This window comes from Microtus ochrogaster, chromosome 22 (assembly GCF_000317375.1).
Source record: "Microtus ochrogaster isolate Prairie Vole_2 chromosome 22, MicOch1.0, whole genome shotgun sequence".
Classification (NCBI taxonomy): domain Eukaryota; kingdom Metazoa; phylum Chordata; class Mammalia; order Rodentia; family Cricetidae; genus Microtus; species Microtus ochrogaster.
In genome coordinates this window covers 13,302,344-13,317,814 of record NC_022023.1, presented here as the reverse complement: position 1 = coordinate 13,317,814, position 15,471 = coordinate 13,302,344, and positions in this window count along the sequence as shown.

Below are 15,471 nucleotides of genomic sequence, written 5' to 3'. Positions count from 1 at the left end.
GAGGAGAGGAGGAGGAGGAGGAGGGGAGGAGGAGAAGGAGAGGATGATGATGATGATCACACAAGCCAAAAAGGAGGAGGAGGAGGAAGAAGAAGAGCACACAAACTAAAATAAAAACTGAAATGTGGGGTGGACGTGTGAGTTTGCTTCTGTCAAGAAACTGGTGCCCTCACAGCCCAGAAAGCCTGGAACCATCAGAGGCTTGAGGAGGCATCTGGGAAGGATCCTCCCTGAGTCAGAGACTATCAACGTGTCCCCCAACACCTTCAGCCTAGATTTCTGGCCTCCAGAACTGTAAGAGAATAAATATATCTTGTTCCCCCCCCCCCAAAAAGAAACTAGTGCCCTAATTAGAGCTCATCTTGGTGAATGAGAAAAGTGTGGGCTTCCCTTTCCTCACGCATCAGCCATGCTTGTTGCTTATCTGCATGCCTCCTAATTTCCACATGCCTGGCTTAGCGGTCTCTGGGTTAAATTTTTAACTAAACCAACCTCAAAAAAAAAATTGGACAGGTGGCTTTAAAATATGCTCAGAAGAGCCAGGTGGTGGTGCTACACGTTTTTAATCCCAGCACCTGGGAGCAAAAGGCAGGCAGTTCTCTGAGTTCCTGAGTTCAAGGCTATCCTAGTGTACAGAGTGAGTTCCAGGACAGCAGGGCTAACCCTGTCTCGAAAACAAAACAAAACAAACAAACAAAAAAGATGGTTGGAAGAACATCTTGGTTCAAAATTATACCAAATTTCATATACAAGAGAGAAATAACAACAAAGCTTGCATAGAAATGCCCCAGTCCTCAAATGAGCTGTAGGCTATCTTACAGGGTTTTAAAACAACAGTCTAAACATGTGGTTGGGGGAGGGTAACCAGCTGGACAATTTTAAAAGTTTTCAAATTATTTGAAATACAGGTTGAAATCCATTACCATGATCAATAAGCATAAGGCTGAGGATACCTTCTTATTGACAAGTATTGGACAAAACACAATTCACAAATTACTGGCATAATGCCTGTTTGATAGAACTATCATAACCCTTTTCTCGCTGAGGCTTAGAAATATTCTGCTGAGTGAGAAAGTGGGAGAGAACCGGGAGACGTGAGCGCTTAGATTGTGACCTATTTTCTAAAGGAAGTCTGGGTTCTGACTTTCCCTGGGTTAGTATTTCTGCTGGGAAAAGAGTTGTGACTGAGCACAGAGACTCTTGTGTTTGTGGACACTGTGTAAACTGGTGATATTGTATGGTTAAAGGGAGGTTTTTATTGTAGGAAAGAGAGAGAGAGAGAGAGAGAGAGAGAGAGAGAGAGAGAGAAAGAGAGAGAGCGAGAGAGCTAAAAGCATGGTTATAAAAGCATGGTTATAAGGAGGATGCGTAGCTGGAGGGAGTTCAGTAATAGGGAGAAGTTCTGGTAGAAGAAGGGGCAAGAAGAGCTAAGATTCTAGCGTGAACTTTGTAGGTACTTGTGATGTTGAGAGAGTTTGGAGGCCAGCATGTGCGTTGGCAGGGTAGTTGGCACTACAGATAGCCATTTATCTCTTCTGCCAGTGATAAGGAAAATGGCTTCTTTTGTTAGAAAGGCACTGGCTTCACAGGTTCATAAGAAAGGCTGGCTTTTATCCTAACTCCTGAAACGGTCCTCTAGTCCAGGCTGAGCCCCTTTCTGGATACTTGTACTACCTTTTGGAGTTTCGAGCCCGACAAAGAGGGGCTTAGCAGAACTTCAGAGCCATTTCTTCTCAAGGGTGGGGAAGAGTGGAACCATCCCCAGGTTGTCTGGGGAAGTCACAGACATAACAAGAAGAATGCTTATCCAGGAGGGGTCCCACAATCCTCATAGCAGTCACCTGTGGGGAGCAAGGTGTGAGAACTGGATACCTCTATCAGGACTGTGGCTTTTGAACAGCCACACCCTGTGTTTCCCCTATCACTTTGCTGTCTCTTGCTTCTCTGAATAGAAAGGAGCTTTTCTGTGCATGCGGATGACGGTTAGAGACATGCAGAAGCAGTTGAGGACTTACTGACTTATTTACCCATTCTCTTTTAGGAGGAGCTACTGTATCTGCCCTCTGTCACAATGCCACAGGTAACACCAATTTAGCAAAGAAACTAACCGGTGACAGCCACCAGTTTAGGAGCCGAATCCTTAATTTATTCCTCCCTGGTTTCCAGCAGAACATCTGCAAATGGAACAGTCTTGGGAAGACTCCTTGATCCAGAAGAGTCTCTGGATATTCGGAACCTAAGAAGCTCAGGGCCACCAAGGGAAGTAGTAACAGAAAAGCTAAATTTTCATCTCTTCTATTTCCAGGATGAAATAGGTGGTAATAGGATGGCTGAGTTTTGCACTGCATGCTGGGTAGTCATTATGATTAGGTATTAGTAGCTTTCTTCAAAATTAAATGAAGTAGTGTTGTCAAGGGAGACCTGGAAACCGTACATTTTGTCCTATTTGTTTCCATTATGCTAATGACTGGTTGTTCCACATAATCCAATGAAAGTGCCTTTGGCAAATGAGGACCTAGTACATTACCAGTTTAAAACGTGGCTTTCTTTTCATTAAAACAAAATGAGCGTGCACGCCAGCTGTAGGAGAAAAAGACGCTTTGAATTAAAGCAGTTCGAATTCCACCACCAAAGGATCCACTATGTACCCAAGAACGAGGTCAATCCTTATTCTCTCTCTATTGAGTTCGTCTTGATCAAGTCGGTGGATAAATTGTGGGGCTTCAAAAAGTATACGGCTACTTGGCCAGTTAACACGGTATCATTAAGATACTTTCACACAGGTCTGTGCCACCTATTTTTATCCATTAGTTTGGGCTGGGAAAGACACCCGTAAAATACATCCTTATGCAAAAAAACAAAGCAAGAGTCTAATTTATCAAGGTAGTGTTTAGCACTCTGGGTTTCCTGGGCATATAGTTGGACAAGCGGTCCTGGCTCTTGAGACTATCAAAGAAGGCATGGCTTGGATCAAAAATGGCAGCGAACTCCATGTCATTCACCTGCAGTAGCGTGAAACAGGCGCCAAAGGATGTCGAGTTTTGATTGAAATACTTAGAGTGTATCTGAGTCACTTCACGAGGGGGACATGCGCCTACAGTCCCGCAGGTTTCCTTTTCCACCCTGCAGCTCACGAGCATGTTGTAGAGACATCTGCCAAGCTGGCTCAAGACAGTTGGGTACAGTTCAAGGAAGGCCACGAAGGGGCAAGTCAGTGCTGTGCCTGGTTAAAGACAAGACAGTTAGGAACTTGGAAAGCTGATCTGTGGCAGATACAGGCCATCAGCTGATGTGTAGCAAGATAATGACTTCATCCTGTTGTTCCCCACCGTGTGAAAGTAACATTCTTTTAGAAAACTTTACAAATTGATACTGGAGGTAAAAACAGATAGCAATAACACTCACAAACAAGAACCCTATCTTTGAAGGTTTGTCTCCCAGGACTACGATGACATTAGAATTGCTTAGAGTTTAGTCATGAAAATATAATTCATAATTTATACTTCAATAGAGGCCATTTAATATCAGTAATAGAGTCACATAGGAGTTGGAGAATTAAAATACAGGAAACACAGCAAATGCATAAACACACGTATGTACACACGATAAGAAGCAGTTACCACCCCATAAGACTGGAAATAGGGAGGCCCCTGGAGCCATCAGAATAGGGAACGTGGAGGCAGGGCCACACATGGCTGGACCCGAGAGTCCTGAAAGAAGCTGGTGAGAACTAAGGACTGCTGTGGAGGACAGGGGCCACTACTGAGGTGACAGTAGCAAGAAGAGCTTACAGAACAGGCAAAGGTTCTCTTTGTCCTCTTGCTTCCCAAGGGTCCCTGCTGGAAGGAACCCAACTTGAAGTCATCAGCGCAGATGTGTAGAAGACAGGATTGGAGTGAGGGGCCACAGTTCAATAAATGCTAGTGTGTTTGTTACTTTCCTCCTGTGACAGAAAACCCAAAGGATCCCAATTAAAGAGAAGAGAGGTTCGGGTTCACAGTTCAAGGGGTTGTCAGCCTATCGTGGCAGAGAAAGTATGGCTGCTGAGGTAGCAGGATCCACAGAGCTTGGGGCAAGACTTGCTTACTTCCAGGTGGATCAGGAAGCAAGGCAGCTCCAGCTGAAGTGAGGCAGGGCTGTAACCTATACGACCCGGCCCTATAAACTGCCCACTTTCTCCTGCTAGCTTCTACCTCCTAAAGATTTGTCATGCCCTTACTCCAAAACCGAGTGTGAGAAAATGAGCCCATTGTGTGTGTGTGTGTGTGTGATGTTTATACTGAACCTCACAGCAAAGCCACCGTCTGAAGACCTTGAGGAATTTAGTTGCCATATCCAAGAAGGAAGAGAGAAATTTTGAATCATCTTGCTCTAATGAATTAACATTTGAATATAATTTTTCTGAATTATAATTTGAGGGAGGATTGTTATTCGAATGTAGCACTGACTGGGTTGGCTGATTTGTGATTTGAACTCGAGGCCTGCCGTGAACCTTCGCACCCTGTGAGGCAGAGACGGAGCTTTTCACTGAGCAGGAGACAGGAGGAGCAAGTGTGCAAGAAAACCTGAGAACTATGACATCGGCTGAAGAACAACCAGCAGAAAGCTGCTTTAACTCTACAACCAGAGCTCCTCCGTATCCATTGCACTCATGGCTCTCCCGTTTCCAAGTTCACTTTAGAATTATGAGGCTGTCTGGTCATATTTATACACTTGCTATGTCCTTCCTGGTTCTCAGCCTCTAAAAATGTAGTAATTTGGTCCGTTCTGCTTAGATAAACACCTGGAAGCTCTCCTGGGAAAGAGCCCAAGTCTAGACATAGTTTTTTTTTTAAAAAAAATCCACACATGTGTTTCTTGTTATGAGGCGCTTTAACTCTCAGACAAGAGAAAATTCCCATGCCTTCAAGGAGTTACCAATTATGTCACATTCTGTGAAGAAGCACTCATGACTAATACATCAATAATTGTCTCCAAAAAAACCGTAATAGAAGGGAAGATGAAGAAGAAAAATGGCGGCTTTCGAGCTGCCATGGGTCTTATTTTTGAACGCAGGTGTTGGGTAACAGGAAGGGGAGGTGACTTTCAACTACCTATCTGGTAAGCAGTGTTGTTCTACAAACAATATCCATGACAGAAAATTAGATGATTTGATAATAGGAAGAAAAACTATTGGATTTAAGCAAGACCACTGATAAAATGTCTGACGACAGTACTCTGGGTTTAAGACAGCAATCCGAATACACCCAGGGAGCTGCTAATGTGTGAAATTTTTCAATTCCATATTCTTCTTCCTCCTCCCCCTTCGCCTTTTCACTTTCTTTTTCTCCTTCATCTATGAATACAATAATAGGTAAACATCTGCACATCTACTCTGTCCTAGTAAACATATAATTCACCAAGAGTCAGACATTTCTTCAGCAAACAGCGTGCTTAAGAAAGGACTCAGGGAGCACTATCTGCCGCATTTATGACCGCAGAGGTGTGGGTTATCAGGACGTGGCAGCTCCTGGCAGGTGTTCACCATCACCCCTTTCTTAAGAGCATCCAGAATTGACTATAGCAATAACTTCTGAACATGCAGAGAGAATGTATGTGCATAGCACACAGTGAACAAGGCCACTCAAATAGGGAGCGCGGCCACTTTGTATAGAAACCATGCTAAGCAAAGCTGGTATGTAATCAAAGCTCAAAACACAAGCACGCACGCACGCGCACACACACACACACACACACACACACAAAACAAAATGGAGAAATGTGTCAGGCGGTTGGCTGTCATGTTAAACACATTAAAACAAAAAACTTGGCAAAACTAAAGCAACTTCTGTGGTTTCTGTCGTGGTTCTACTTTTTTTTTTTTAAATCCTACCGATTATTGGATCCATAATTCTACAGATCTTACATTGACTTGAACTGTTCCTACCATTTCTGTCATTCATGTCTAAAAACATCAGAGTAATAATAGACACATATTGGGGCTGCGAGATGGCTTGACAGTCGTGAGTACTTCCTGCTGTTGAGGAGGACCTGAGTTTGGTTTCCAGCACCCACGTACGATGGCTGACAAAAGCCTTTCATCCCAGCTCCAGGGGATCTGATGTCCTCTTCTGATCACGGTGGGCACATGCACATACACACGTATCCACACACAGATACACACAATTAAAACATAAATATACCTTTAAAAAAGAAGAAGATGTTGTATGATCTCTCTGGGGTCTAGATAAACACCGAAAAGGGGAATTACTGTTTTTGAAGTAAACTACATTGACAACTCCAAACAATATCCACAACGAGAAATTAGATGATTTGATAATAGAGAGAAAAAGCATGGAATATCTTGGAGAAGTGTTTTGGAGGATGATAAACTGTAAGAAAATGTCCCCAAAGCTTTTGTTTCATTTATGAACATTCCGTTATGAAACTAAACTGCAGCATAGAAACAGAAAAGGAAGAACATAGGATCAGTATTGTCTACACACTAGAAATAAAAGAAAAGGACCACATAATAGCTGGACGTGACAAGCGGCGCTGGCATAATGCATGCATGCATCAGTGTTCTTGGCTCCATGGGAAAGAGCAGAGAAACCCGAAGAATTTATTGGCTTTTATAACTGGGTATTTCTGAGGAATGAATTTAGCTTCAGGCATGGCTTGATTCTGGAGCTTAAATGATGCCATTGGCTTTATTGATTCTGTGACTTCAATTATACCTGCGTTGGCTTTGATCTTTCTCAGTTTACACAGACTTTCAAAGAACCCAACAAAACATTCACCAGAAACTGAGTCTATATGATTTTTAGCTCATAATCTCCGAAAGAGAACTACTTCAAATTCTCCTCAAGCCAGGGAAAACTCAATTGGTCTGAGAAAAGTCACAAAGTCATATCTGGAAGTGTCACTGTGTCCTCTGGGATGTATCAATATAATTGTCAGATGCCTGTTTCTGTGCTTGCAGTTAGAGTGTGGTACCATGATTAACAGACATAACAGGGCTCTGTGGGACTGAGAAGCCCTAAGGGAATCTGAATAAACACATTATGTTCTAATGTTTGCCTTAACCAATAGTAACTGTAATCTGCTAGTTTCTAAACATTTTCAAAGGGTTTAAAAAGGATTATTATTAGTGTCTCCAAAAACTCAAGGGAAAATATGAAGAGATGATAATAATCCAATAGGCAAAAATATACAGAAAAGAAATGAGGGGTGTAGGGGTGAAAGGTGACTCAGTCAGAACAATGCTTGACACATAAGCATGAAGACTTGGATGTAGTCCTCAAAATCCATACGTATGTATGTACACACACACACACACACACACACACACACACACACACACACACACACACATAGCCAGGTATGGTCCATATGATTATCATCCCAGCTCTGGGGAGGTAGAAGTAGGTAGATCCCTGAGGCTTGCTGGTCAACCAGCCTACCTACTTAGCAGTCTACAGACCAGAGAGAGAGACATGGCAGTGGGGTGAGGAGATAACTCAATGGGAAAACACTCACCATACAAGCAAGAGGACCTGAATTTGGATCCCTGGAACAACGTAAAACCTGAACTCCCTATTGTCTATATGTAATTCTGTGCTCCTCCAGTGACATGGAGGCAGAAACAGGAAAATCCCTGGAAGCCTGTGGGCCAGCCATCCTTACATGAGCAACATTGAGTAAGGGAGGGACTGCCTCAAACAGGATGTGGAGCAAAGACCAACACCTAATGCTGTCCTCTAAATTCCCCAAACACGGCTGTTGCGCACGCATGCACACACACGCGCATGCGCGCGTACACACAAGCACACAGGCACGTACGCATGCGCTTTTGACGCTTCTGTGTACCTCTCTGACTCTCCACAGCGGATAAGCATAAGCACAGATTGCTCAATTCACTGCTACGGAGAAGACAAGTGGGAACAAGGGTACCGTTCTCTTTGTTTTTCTTTCCGCGTGATAGGAAACAAACAAAAATGGCACCAGAAAATCTACAAGGCAGCAGCAGCAGCAGCAGCAGCAGCAGCAGCAGCAGCAGCAGCAGCAGCAGCAGCAGCAAAGTTCCTGAAGAGCAGTTGGTTTCAAAATGAAATGCTTCAAAGAAGTAAACGGTTTTTCCTTTTTTTCCCCTATGCTCTCTTTTGTAAAAAAAACTGTTCATGACTTTCACATAAATGGTAAATCATAATTATTTAAAAATGAACTGCCTGGCCTGGGTCGATGTCTCGGTAGGTAAGATTCTTGCAACGCAAGCATGAGGAGCTGGGGTTGAATCCCTATGAGCCATCCAAAGCTGGATGCATTTGCACACATCTGGGATTCCAACCCTTCCGCAATGAGGTAGGAGGCAGAGGCGGGAGGACTGACCGCTTGAGGGCCAGTTAGCTGGGCTGTACACAGCAGCAAATGACAAGAAAACCGGTCTCAAATAAGGTGGAAGATGAGAACTGGCACAGGAGATTGTCAACCAACACTCAACATTGCCTCTCCACACGCATTCACACGTATGCACACACATGCACGCAGCCTTCACAAACGAAACTGAGAGGTGCTGAATGTTGAGACAAGATCTGGCATATAGAAAGTAAGAATTCAGAAAGAGAGTGGGGGCAAAGGCACAGAGAAGCTGCAGGGACCCAGGACTCTGAAGGAACTCTGGAAGTGGCAGCTGGTGTGGCTCCTTGTGGCTCTTTGTTGAATATCAGGGACAATTGACGGTAAACCATACAGGACTGAGCTGAGTGACTTCTTGAGTTTTTAACATTCTAAAGTTTATTTTTGTTTCTTAAAATGGAAACTATATATATATATATATATCCAGTTTGCTTTCTCAAATCAATAATAAGGTGAGATGAACACTCTTGCACAGCACCTGATTTAATTTCTTAAAGATTTACCTTTTAATTGTGTGTGCGTGTTTGCTGTTTGAGGGTATGTGCACACAAGTACAGGTACCCCCTCCTGATATGGGTGCTGGGAACAGAAGTCAGGTCCTTTAAAAGGTCAGAAAACGCTCTTAGCGACTGGGCCTGCTTTAACCCCAGGTCCTGTCTTCTTATGGTGTCCGTCTCCAACGTCTCAGAAAAGAGTCAGGCACGAGGCCAATCAGCTCTGTGTTTGCTGGAAGGACCGCTTCTCTCCAATCCAGTGTCCTTGGAGAGATCTGACAGTGGGAAATCACGAACAGATGTTCCCATTAGGAATCCTAGCCTTTTATGGTCGCGGCGGCTCCTGGCCATCTCTCTGACCCATCCCCAGCTGCACAGCCATGGATGGTCTCCTAAAAATTAGAGGTTAGAATACTTGTAAACCAGGAAGTGTACTGCGTCCAAGTGGACGAGGGACTAATGGAAACATAGTGTGGTCCACGAACAGACTTGGAGCCCAAGTCTGAAAACAAAATTATTTTAATTATCTATGGACCAAAGCGAGGATGATATCATCGAGGGGCCAGTGAGAATGGGTATCAGCAGAGGAACAGTCTCTGCATCGAGAAGCATAGGGGGAGGTTGGTCTGAGAGCACCCAGGCCTTCTAGAAACTGTGGCGTGTGCAAAGCCACCAGACAGGCTCTAGGAAACTCTGCAGTGGAAATGGAAAGGCAGAACCACACGGAAGAGACAGCAGGGGATTACCAGGATAGGTGGAAGGGAAGAGACACATGAAAGTGTGATAGCAAAACGTTATTCCAAATGAAACAAAACCAGTATGAACCGGACTCATGGAGACAGCAGGAAAAATAATAGGGCAATAGTACCCAAGGAAGGCAGAAGACAAACACATAGGCGGAGATAAAGTGAACTATCACTCAGGTGGCGTCACTTAAGTCAGGTGGCCCACCACATCGATAGTAATAATTCTAGGAAAAAAAATGCAATGGACCAGTTGCAGGTGTTTTGGAGGGAAAAGAAGAGTGTGGCATTTCAGACTTTCTAGCCAACATCTTCTAGATGTCTGTTTCTTTACAAAAATGACAGATCTTCCAACTATACAAAGGATGGCCACACTCTATATACTTCTGCCACTTGAAAATATTTTGTGGGAGGCAATAGAAGAGCAAGAAAATACAAGAAGTGGTTAAGTGAACCAAACAGAAGGAGAAATTGGCACTCTGATTTCAGAGCACTCAGTTAAAATGGGAACCCATGAGAAAATGCTAGAGGGTAAACTCTAAATGAGAGAGGAGGGGGGTGGAGATGGGGTACACAAAGTTGTAACAGGAGGGGGAAAGTTTTCCAAGCTAAAGAAAAGGAATATAAATCCAAGTCATGGAAACAGAAAATAAACTGAGGGAAACAGCTAGTGAAAGCAGAAGATAAGAAATAACCAAAATAAAAAGAGAGTTATCGGGCCAGTGAGATTGCTCATTGGGTAAGAGATTTTTCAGGACTGACAATCTGAGTCCAGTCCCCGGGACCCACAGTGGAGGCAGCGGGGGAACTCCCAGGAAGTTGTCTTCTGACCTTTGTGTGTACATGACAGTGCGTACTAAAGAATGCACACACACACACACACACACACACTTGCACACATACTAATAATAAATTTAAAAATTGACATTCACTGTTATTAGAAGGGTAATTAGCCTCATGGCTTAGAATGAAAACTACACAAATAGCGATTTATGAGTAAGGACAGGGACATGCAAAATACACAGGAAATTTTGAAGAGAAAACTACTGTGTATTTAAAAGTCACATTTATTTATTGGGGGTGCATATACCATAGCATACATGTGAAGGTCAGAAGACAAATAAGGGGAGGTGGTCCTCAGGATCCAGCCCCAGGTCATCAGGCTCGGCTCCAGGTACCTTTGTCCTTGAGCCCTCTTGTTGCTTACTCTCCCCTTTTAAAGAATTAATCTTCCTTATCTATGTGAGGGGTACTCATGCCTTTGGATGAAGATGCTAGAAGAAGGGGTCAGATTCCTGGGGGTTGGAGTTATAGGTGCTTTGTAGGATGCCTGGCATATTAGGTGGTGTCTGGGATCCAGACTCTGACCCTCATGATTGAGCCAACAAGTGCCCTTAACCTCTGAGACGACTCTCCAGCCCCTCTGTATTTTTATTTACTTTGATGGGAGGCAGGTAGGTCTCTCTTGAGCCATGTGAGATGGAAACTTTAAAAGTGCAAACTATTTGAAAGTACTAGCAAAAATCCCACAGGTGTGCAGCAGAATAAGAAAACCAATGTCGCTTATGCAGTCACACAAGCTGGGATGCCCACCACCTTCTGTAGTGAGCTCATATTTAGAGGGATATTGAGCTACAGGTGTCCTGGAGGAGAAGAAAGGGCTGTGATATTTCAGCCTTTCCATCCAACATCCTTTGGATGTCTACTCCTGGTGAGAGTAGAGAGCCACCTCATCTCTACAATAATGGTCAAAGTGCTGACTGTGCCTTTCAGCTGGAAAAAAATATTTCATGGCATAGCACGTCTAGAAGTGGGAGCAAGTTCATGACTTTAGAATCAGTCTACCATGCTAGAAAAGCCTGATGCTCAATCGAACCGTTAAGCGCAGGAAACAACTGTTGACCTTTCTCCTCCCATCAGCTGCAGAAACCACCTGTCTGTGCTTCTCGACCGCTCATTCAGCCTTTAAACTATGTCTGTTTACCTCACATCTACCCACCAACCATCTATCTATCCATTTACCTCCCGTCCACCCATCTCCATGGGCCATTTTATTTTAAGTTCTCTCTTTTGTTACAAAGCTGCCTGTAAAGTCCTAATAGACGGGTCAGGCGGAAGTATGGCTGCTATAGAAGAAGGCGGAAAATGAGACCCACCCACTGGCGGGCAGAAGAAAGCTGACCGAGGGTGCAGCCCGCTCAGTAGAGTGGGTGGCAAGAGGCAGGAACATAGGAAGCTTGGACTGGCGCTCAAGGATTAGGGATGGATGAGAGTGAGGAGGAGTAAAGCTGGGAATAGACAAGCAAAGTCTTGTGCATGGAAGATGTGAAGGCAGAGCCAGGGCTGGCATGGCCCACACAGGATTGCAGGGACCGGAGTGGAGTGGAGCAGCAAAGACTATGACGGATCTGAACTGGATATGGGAAGCATGGCGGGTGGGGGGGGGCAGAATGAGTCAGTTGTTTGCATGGCTGCTTCTATGATCTCTGGCTCATTCTTCCTTCTCTTTAATCGTGTATGCCCTCTGCAGATGTCCGGTGTAGAAGGGAGGGTGGAGCGTAGTTGCAAGGTTCTCAACTTGGTGCTTGGCAGATCAGTCCAGCGTTTACCGCCAGCACTTCTAAGAACAGCTTTCAAGGACTGGATGGAGAAAATAGTTCTTTGTATCAGCAAAGAAGGACTGAAAACAGCTGACTAATCTGAACTTGAACCACATCAGCTGTCCATGGGGACACGGAGCATTAGGAAGGGCAGAATCAAGCTGAGCAATTAGGACTATCAGAAAGAGAAAAATGGTCCAAATATCAGTGAAAACAAAATTTTCTTTGGATGGGAAACTAAAGAAGTTGATGGTACAAATGAGTTCACTGCCTAAGAGGAGTCTAACATAACGAGACCCGGGGAAGTTTCTGGAAGGTACATCATTGCAAGAGGAGAATCTGGAGGTTTCTTGGAGATCGTATGTGCCACTAATGATGCTATGACTCATACATGTCTCAGAATTCTGATAAACAGTATGTTTGTAGAAAGATAAGCGCCAGGATTGGAGACAGTCCGTTGATATGTTACAGAGGAGCACCTAGAGTTCAGGCGGCAGAAGCTGGTCATCTGCAAGATTTATAACACATTCTCCGAGACAAGGGAGGTCCTGCAGGGTTCAGGAACGCTGAAGGTCTTAGGAAAGCTGACACAGGTTCAGCTAACTAAGAATAGAAGGACTTCCATGAAAGAAAACATTTATCCTGCTATTTGGGGAACAGTCACAAGCTTGCAGTGGAAAGAGCTAATACACCAGATGCAGAAACGTCAATGAGAGAGACAGAAAGAGCCCCACTTGGTTGAAGTTCATTATGCAAAATAGGTTGGTTTTGTTTCCAAGGCTATGCATTTGAAAAGTGAAGAGATGGGCATAGGAAACTTCATTGGGTTTCTGGTGCAGCCTTGACATGTCTTATCAGAAACATTGCTCTATGAAGAACTATGCTTTATCTAATAACTACTCCACGAAGGCATTCCGAGTGTCTTTATTTTGGAATAAAAGTGAGGTGGTCTGAATAGGAATGCTCCCCCCACATAGACTCATGTGTTTAAATGCTGGCCCATAGGGAGTAGCACTATTAGGAGGTGTGGCCTTGATGGAGGAAGTGTGTCACTGTAGAGGTGGGCCTTGAGGTTGTATATGCTCAAGATAAGCTCCTTCTGCTGCCTGTGGGTCAAGATGTAGAACTTTTCACCTCTTTCTCCAGAGCCGTGTGTGCCACTATATTCTCTGCCAATGATAATGAAGTAGACTTCTGAAACTGTAAGCGAGCCAGCCCCAATGAAATGTTTTTCTTTTATAAGGGTTGCTGTGGTCATGGTGTCCGCTAAACCTGTTCTTATATGTGGGGACAATTAGGAATCACATAAAGAAAAAAAGTGAGGGTTTTCTAGATGGTATTAAAAATGGGAAGAGATGTTGGACCGCTTGGTAGGAAACAAGGTTACCAACTCAAGCGGCAATCTACAATATCAGGGAGTGCTGGAGGCTGCTTCTGTGACTCCCCCAAGGTGAGTACTTAAGAAACAAGGATGGAAAGGCAAGCTTCTGGATGAGTTAGTGCTAAGGACTGAGTGCCCTTAGCAAAGATCTGTGTGTCTAGAAACCCGAGGGCCAGTACAGCATTTGGAGTCTCTCTGGAGCGCATTTTTGTGGACTCTATTAAATGAGTCACATAATTTCATATCTCTCGCTAGTAGCACATGCCAGGAATATTGATTTACATTCAACTTCATTGCCAGTCTTTGTTAGACCTTTACTGGCCTGGTGGGTGAGGAGGGGCAAAAAGGCAAAAAATAGTAGTCCTTCCTCATAGGACAAACTTGGGAACTTCCTCACAAGCCTACTGTCGCTCATAGACAGGCGCCTGGAAGCATCCTGGGCTTGGTAAAGCACAGGGCTGTGAGAATTTGCATATCTTTTCTTTCCAGATAATGCACTGATATAAAAACCAGGCTCTTCATCTCTGCCTGGCTGGCTTTGGCACTGAGCAGCAGAATCATTATCAATGGGCTTCTTTCCCTATGGCAGCCGTCCCAAGGCTGAAGGCGCCCATTAAACAAGGGGAGCGGCCCTCCCTCTGCTCTGCCGTGGCAGAGGACGCGAAGGGTTTTGAGGTTTGTCTTTGTGCTCTTCCCGTCTAGTGAATAATATATTTTTGTTTATTTGTTTGAGTGTATCTGGCAGACACAAAGCTCAATTTTGCCAGGTTTATGAGAGATGGATTGGGTAATTACATTGCCATTTTTTTGCTATTATCGTTTGTTTGTTTCCTGAAACAGTCTTATTCTGTAGCCCAGGCTGACTTGGAACTCACTATGCAGCCCAGGCTGGGCTCAGAGTCACAATTCTCTTGACTTTCTGTTCTAAGTATTGGGGTTACAGGTGTGAGCCTCCATACCTGGCTTCTTTCTGTTTTATGCACATGCAGGTGTGCGCACGCACACACACACATACACACACACACACTGATTGATTTATTTTTTGGCTTTTAGAGTGAAGGTAATTATGTAGTCCAGGCTGAACTCAAATTCACAGCAATTTTCCTGCCTCCCCTTTCCTCATGATAGAACGACAGACATGAGATACTGCATTGGGCCAAGCCATTGTCTAACTGGAAAATCCACCACCTTCAGATGATAAAGATATAAATAACTAAAAATTACCTTCTGAAGCGATGAGTTAGAGGAGAGCTAAGGAAATTTTAATTTCTGATGAGTTTGTTTAATTTCTGAGGTTAAAAAATGTGTGTTTATCATCAATATGAGAAAGTATACCAGCTGGCATAAAATGGCCAATGTTTTAATCAGTTCTCCTATGTTTTCTTTTTGAAATTCATTAATTTATTATTAGAAATTGGATGAAGATTCCCTTTTGCCTTTGTTTAGCTTATTATGTTGTCCTTCCTTATAAATTTCTCTTCTATTTAACTTCCTGTTAATCCTAAATAATTTATGCCATTTTAAACAAGTTGATATTAAAACGATATGCGCTATAAGTTTCCCTTCAAGGATAACTCGACTTTTACTGTTTGGTTCAAATTCAAACTGTCACCCACGATGTTCCCATTAACAACCAAGCCCTGCTTGTTTTTATTTCACAATAGAAACAGTGTTGGTTTTAATCTTTGATGGGGGATTTGGAGCTGTAGAACTTCATATTTATTTCCAGGCTGTTTAACTGTGTACTCTCACCTTGCCCACTCTTTTTATTAACTATATCACTAAATATATTTTCTTGTCATACCGTGATTGTAGACTGGTTTGTATAATTTCTTTCTTTCTTTTTTTTTTTTTTTTTT